Source organism: Magnolia sinica, chromosome 3 (assembly GCF_029962835.1).
Source record: "Magnolia sinica isolate HGM2019 chromosome 3, MsV1, whole genome shotgun sequence".
Classification (NCBI taxonomy): Eukaryota; Viridiplantae; Streptophyta; class Magnoliopsida; order Magnoliales; family Magnoliaceae; genus Magnolia; species Magnolia sinica.
Genome location: NC_080575.1, coordinates 82314762 through 82320695, shown reverse-complemented (window position 1 = coordinate 82320695; position 5934 = coordinate 82314762). Strand labels below are relative to the sequence as shown.

Sequence of the window (5934 nt, the reverse complement as noted above, 5' to 3'; positions counted from 1 at the left end):
GGTACAAAACCTATGACTACAGATTTGATCCGTAGCCATAGATTATAATAGCTACAGATATAATCCATAGAAACTATTTCTGTAGCAAAAAGTACGTACAGCTACAGATAGTATTTGTAGCTAAAAGTAGTGCTGGATCCGTAGCAATATGCCGAATTTAATAACAGCTACGGTTGTTAGATTACCAGTTACAGTCAATATCCATAGCTATTTCCTATATTTAAAAATATATATATAATCATTCATTCATTCAATCACCACTTGCATAATCATTCATTCATTCAAATTACATTCATTCATTCAATTACAATCACTCATTCATTCAATAATGAATTAATTACAATCCTTCATGCAATCAGCTTGTAACATTGTGCATTGTGATCAGATAGACGCCTGCGGCAGCTTCACTTTTTCTCATCAAACTTTGCCAATTCATGGAACCTACAATGTAGTCAAATAACTACAATATCAACATCCTAGAAACAAATTAAAACAATTGCTAGAAACCGGTCAGAGAGGTTGAAACCAGTGTTTTAAAACTCTGACCCTAATAAAGAATTTGAAGACCATAAAGAAAATTCAAGATCTAAGATTCTATCTTTACAAAGTTAAATTCAAGTGAAGAAAGATACCTCACAATTTTCTTGCCTTGAAATGCCTCCACGAAAGAAGAAGAAACAACCGAATTGAAAGCACCATATTGGTAAGGTTGTGCAAAGATGGCCCATAGCGATGCCGTTGCTCCTACAACTAAGGAAATCCTAATTTCACGCTTCCGTCTATTCTAAACCAAATAAACAGAATTATGCTGATCATTTCACAACTTTTCACCAGAAGTCGACAAAACTCAGGTGAGTCTCACCATTGCAAGAGTGTAAAACCTGCCTAAAACCTGTAAATTCACGTGATGGGATCCACCTGATTTTCATAATATTGTGATTTTTGGAGAGTACCTTCATCTTGGTGAGAAGAATCATATGAATAGATTGGGTGGGCCCATTTACAACTAACGCTATGCATTCCATCTCTACTCTTCCTTATGGAATGGCCTACTGGAGTTTTGGACTGACCCAATATTTGGTTTCTGAATAGATGAGGCAGCACAGTGCACACCTGACGGACAGCATGGAGGACATATGTACACTTTCTTTGGCAGTGGTGCCGAGTTCTGTTGTTCAGTATTTTACATTAAACACTGTACACCTTTACTATTGTCAAAAACTATTAAACGGAGAAACAAAAAAGTTGAAAGTAATGCAACTAGTTAAATGATTGCCTATATGCAATGGTCAATTTAGAGTTCCTGAACATATTGTCCTACAGATTACAATATACAGCTAACTCTAGTGGGAGTAAGAAACAGAACCAGAATCCTTTATATTCTTACAAGGACCCATCTACAAACCATATTTCTGTTTCTTTTCAAGTAAAGCACAAAGCTATTACGAGGAGTACACATCATCAAAAGATCAAAGGAATTTTGTTTTGAAAATTCAGAAACCCCTTTCCACATTGAGTGGACTGAAGGAGGTACATCAAAATAGCACCAGACTAGAAAATGAACAAATCCATCAATCAAACCATCTAAAATGATAAGGAAACATATATATAGAAACCCTAAAAATCAGCATCTTAGGAATGGAAGAGAGTGGCGGGAGTCATGATGAGAGAGAATCAACTAAAATGGTTCTCAGATCCATACCATCCTGCCTTTCTCCCATTTCCATGACAAGCACCAATAGGGACTAAATCAAGAGTGTCATTCAAACCATCCAAATAATCCCATTTCACCTAAATGGGAAATCTTGTATTAGAATTTAAGAGATTACCATTGCAAATAACACCATTATTTAGTTTCTAAAGATTCTTGAATCTGGTATCAAACTAAAATACCTTTAACCATGTTTCTATGCGCTTTGATGCCATGTACCCAACATCAATATATAGAGATTTTACCACGATTCCTTCGCATGATGAATTAAATGCATCTTCAAGAAATGGGTTCATCTTAGTCAATGTGCCTTGATCAACCATGTACCTTAATTCAGTTTCAACTTCTTATCTCCAGGTTCTGCTCTCCAATACACCCTGCCAAAAAGAAAAAAGAAAAAAAAGATATAGAGAAGCCATTCAATTGCATGAACCATATAATCAAGAAAGTAAATATCTAATACTAGAATCAAAACCTAATACTATCAGACAATCAACTACATCATCTTCAAAAAGTAAACAACAAAGAAAAGACTAATATCTACAACAACCTTGAATCGAATAGAGAAAGCATGCATAGAAAGGAAAAAGAGGACAATTTATTAGTGATTTTGTGCAATAAGAGTTAACAATGTCATTCCAGACCAGGCAGAAACAAAAGAAAAATATAGAAAATCAGCAGCCTCTGCAGCAAAAACATTTAAAGATATCATGACTCATTCTCACCCTAAAGACTAATAAACAAGTAAACACCAATGAAATTGAAGACCACAAGATTGATTCCATGGGCTCCAAACTGCAAACTGATTGTTGAGAATTAAGCATTAATATTTCTAATTATAGGTAATATCTAGAAATCACTCCTGCTGATTGTATTTTTGGTCTGGGTGTTGAAGATCTAGGCCTGGAAAGACCCGAACCATCATGCGACCCACACCATAGACTGCAGGTAGCACTTAAAAATGGAACGTGTTCCACTCAAGAAGGACACCTGATTTCACTCATCATGCAACCCACACCAAATAGAAGTCAAGCAAAAGTTGATTGCAGCAACTCTAGCAGCAGTGACAGCCCGATTCATTGCCATAACCGCCATGTTTACTCACTCATCTACATGAGGAAGCCGAATAGCATTCTCTGCTACTTTTCTAGATGACTGTTGGGATGATATGGAAAGATGAAGTGTCAAGGTCTTGGAAAGATGGAGAATGCCTACACACATACATAATACTATCTGAGTCATGTATCCATTGAGACCCGTGTAGACAGTTCTGTTGACAGGCTGATTGAATATCATGTAGGCCACACATGCACACAAACAAATAAAAGTTCTAGAAAAATTGCTAATATTTTTAGCTCATCCATTGTTTTCGTTCATGTGTGGCACATCTCCAAACACATCTTAAATGAAACTAATCTGGAATGCAACTTATACAAAAGCCATGCCATAACATAATTGCAACCAAACAAGCTTTATATCTACAACTAAAGAAAGCTCTTTAAGTTGATTGACTAACGAGTAAATACTTGGAAATGGTTACCTCTTTGGACAAATCAATCCTTTTCTGTAGTTTGGATAGGCAAAACTACTACATATTTCATCTTAGCAACTTCTTAATGATCTATATATGGTTATTTCTTAGCTCTGAAACATATCAATGAGAAAGGAACTGCAACTTATATAATGAATGATGTACAACCACCAACTTTTGGACTAAAATACATCATGTAATGACCCAGTTGATCAACAATGCCAATCACCTTGCATGTTTGGCACATGTGAGAAGGTGATGGCACTTCATAAAACTTATTTGAATTAAGCATTTAAAAATGTTTACTTGGAGAACTTGCTGAGTCAACTCAATTTAAAGATGGTAATTCATTTTCTACTAGACACCTAAAAGCTTGATTAAAGTTCAACGAGATCTTCAAATTTTATTAGGACCAACAAAAGAAGAAGAAAACATGTTGTGGAGTAAGATTTTTTTAAATTGATACAGTACTTGTTGAAAGAACTTACTTTGAATAAGCAGAACCTAAAATAGAAAAATAAAAAAAATGTATTGATTCATGGGAAGATGAAGCTGCAACAACCTTGAACTAAATGGATTGTAATTCAGTTCTATACTCTGGTAGAGAACACACCACAGAGTCTTTGATAGAGCCATCTTCATCTATCACTTGCTGCACAAATTTAACTGAAGGTCGATTTATGACCAGTTGCATTACATACATATGTTCAGAGAAACACCGACATGCAATATATGAACGATAAGACAACAACATGTTATAGCTTTCTAAGTTAAGAAATGGCCCTCATGTTAATGGAAAGCATCAATTCCCTAAAATCTAAAATAATAATAAATAAATAAATAAATCCAGAGACACCCATCTCTCCAAATCCAACAAAACACACATTCATAAAAGGAGAAGAAAAATCTAGAAAAAAATATATATCAGAAGAATCAGAAGGGAAAGCCCAATCAAATGAACAGATCTAGGGAAGTTTATTCAATTGAGAATCCAAAGCTAACCATCTCAACAAAATTCAAGAAAAAAAAAAAACAAAAATGAATGAAATACCAACAACTAATCAAATCACATAAGCAAATCTGAAGAGAAATATCACAAAATGGATCTAAGATTGAAGAAATGAAGAGAGATAGTAATCAGAATCGATGAAATCTCATACCTTGTGAAAATTTCAAGGCTCTTTCTAGAAAAATACATAGAAATCCCATGGGATTCGATTAGAGGTTGTTGAAATTGGATAAGCGTAATGCTTGTCTCTGCTTCTCTATGTACAAAAATAAGGTCGTTAATAGGGCATCAGAAAACCTGAAATGAGAAGAGAAAAAGAAATTGATTAGGGCATCAAAAAACCTAAAATGAGAAGAGAAAAAGAAAAAATCAAAGAAAAAAAATTAAAGATAGATGGACGTAATAGGAAGCAAGGGTTGTTACTGGTATTGGAGAGAAAGGGAGAGGCGGGAGAGAGATTGAGAGGCAGGAAGAGGCTGAGAGAGATTGAGATGGAGGAAAAGGCGTGAGAAAGAGATTGAGAGGGAGGAAGAGGCGTGAGAGAGAGGGCATTCGAAGGTTAGGGTTTCTCTGATTTGGGCGTGGGGGGCTATTTTTTTGGGTGCGGGCATCTCTCTTTTGTGCACGAGATGAAGTTGGAGACGGACGGTGCTAGCAGGCACTCCGTGTGGCCCATCATGATGTATGTGGTTTATCCATGCCATCCATGCATTTTACGAGTTATTTTTAGGGCATAATACCAAAAATAAGGTAGATCAAAAGCCCAAGTGGACCACACCACAAATCAACGACAGGCACTTAATGTACATTGTTTCCTACGATGTGGTCCACTTGAGCCTTCGATTTGCCTCATTTTTTAGGTTTATGTCAGTAATGAGGTTTCAAAATGGATGGACGGCTTAGATAAATTGGGCTTCACAGGTCTATCTAGCTCTAAAGGTGGGGTAGAAGCTTTCAGCTACGGATTAAAACCGTAGTATTGTAGCTACGGTTTAAATCCGTAGCAAAAGATCCTTATAGTTCGTAGCCTTTGCCCATTTTTTTTTGTATTGTTTGTCACAAAATTGACAAAGGGGAAGATTGTAAGTGCTAGGATATTGAGCACACTTAGGTTGTCAAATTCCTAAGACAAAACTACCTTAAAGTAGATCTTCAAAGATCGGTCTATGTTCAAAAGAAGATCAAGCTCAAGATCAGTTTTTATTCAAGAGAAGATCAAGCTCAAGATCAGTCTATGTTCAAGAAAAGATCAAGCTAAAAAAAGTCTGATATTCAAGATGAAGTCCGAGAACAAGATCGAGCTCAAATTCAATATGAAGTCTGAGACTAAGTTCAAGCCAAAGAGAATCAGATATTTAATATATCCCAAGTGGTATAAAACCCTAGAAAGACCTTAGGACTAGGTGCATTCAAAATTATTTAATTACAAGTTTTTTTCACTCGTTTTTGCCTGGAATTCGACAAGCCTAAGCTTGCTTAGCCAGCCTAACTTCAAGCACGAACCAAATAACAACTTTTTTAAAAAAATTTGGCTAGCCCGAACTTGAAATTCAGCCAACCTGAGAAAGTTGAAGTCAAATTCTAGCAGCTTTGACTTTTGAAATTTGGGGGAATTCGGCCAGCCGAAGGTCAAATTCGGCTAGCCGAATTGTGCTATTTGGCCAGTTGAATTTTCGATAATTC

General features: G+C 35.9%; 1 long non-coding RNA gene across 1 annotated transcript; it reads right to left on the bottom strand.

Moving 5' to 3' along the window:
* Nucleotides 1–317: 317 nt before the first annotated feature.
* LOC131238585 (uncharacterized) lies at nt 318–5001 on the bottom strand. The gene is made up of 3 exons (XR_009167949.1): nt 4403–5001; nt 638–2088; nt 318–441 (listed from the first exon to the last, which is right to left on the bottom strand). It is a non-coding gene; the product is annotated as an uncharacterized LOC131238585 (long non-coding RNA).
* Between the last annotated feature and the right edge of the window lie 933 nt (nt 5002–5934).